Source organism: Penaeus japonicus, unplaced genomic scaffold, assembly GCF_977035675.1.
Source record: "Penaeus japonicus unplaced genomic scaffold, GWHDUDI00000001_assembly GWHDUDI00000032, whole genome shotgun sequence".
Classification (NCBI taxonomy): Eukaryota; Metazoa; Arthropoda; class Malacostraca; order Decapoda; family Penaeidae; genus Penaeus; species Penaeus japonicus.
In genome coordinates this window covers 348,613-349,801 of record NW_028234434.1, presented here as the reverse complement: position 1 = coordinate 349,801, position 1,189 = coordinate 348,613, and the positions used below count along the sequence as shown (strand labels likewise).

At 27.0% G+C, this 1,189-nt stretch overlaps 1 long non-coding RNA gene across 3 annotated transcripts in view; it reads left to right on the top strand.

Annotated features, from left to right (window-relative positions):
* Positions 1 to 1,189, top strand: part of LOC147467893 (uncharacterized) — a 294,003-nt gene that overhangs the window by 112,923 nt on the left and 179,891 nt on the right. The window lies entirely within an intron of this gene.

Here is a 1,189-nt window from a genome sequence, read left to right as displayed (position 1 = left end):
AGATAGATAGATATGTGTGTATTTGCATACATATATATATACCTTGTATACATATATTGTATATATAGTTATCAACATTTATATGAAGCTATCTGTGAACAGAAGTATAAGACAGACTATTTAGAGTTGATGTATTTTGTAACTGCATATCCATTTTATACATTAGATTTACCCATGGTTAAGAACTTAACTTCAGGAGCAGTAAAAGGGATTGTACTGACTTAAGAAATAGAAATGTTAAAGGGGATAATCTAAAGTTTTAAAGGTGCCTGGTCTTATATACTTTCGAAAGCAGTTTAGTTCAAAACTTTAGTAGTTACGATATACCTGAAATCTGTCACATGGTCTAATTGCAGGTATCGATGATTCTGACCGTAATGGTGGCCTTGTCATGCATGGTGAGCTGGAGCAGCGCTATGTGTATGTGCAGATATATATGTAGATAGATATGTGTGTATTTTCATATACATATACATATTTATGAATATATTAAAGCTTGTATACATATACATGCATATATACATGTGTATGCATACGTGTATATATTGAAGTATATGCATGTGTGTATATATATGTATGTATACATACGTATATATGTGGAAGAAAATCTATATGTATGTCTATGTATATATACATATGTGTATGCGTATGTAAATATGTATGCATACACATATGTATATGTATATGTATATATATATATATATATACATATGTATTTGTATATGTATATGAATATACACATCTGAGTATACATATATGTGTATGTAAGTAAATGCAGTTATGTGTATATATAGAAATATATATAGTTATGTATACATATGTATATATATGTATGTATATATGTATGTCTATGTATATATAGATATTTATGTACGTGTTTCTGTATGTAACATATATACATATATATACATATACAAATATATACATGTGTGTGATTATCTATCAATTCATATATCGGTATGTACACACACTTACACACAAACATATATGTAAATATGTATATATACATACAAATACTATATACCCAGGTATAAACACCACTGAACAAGATTCTCTTTCGTTCATTTCATAGTAGATCCTGATTTTTGCAATCACGTAATAGAAATACTGAAAAGGACAAAAAAAAGTGACATTCACATTCTTAAAATAATATTTTATAGACATAACATTCACATTCTGAAAATGATAA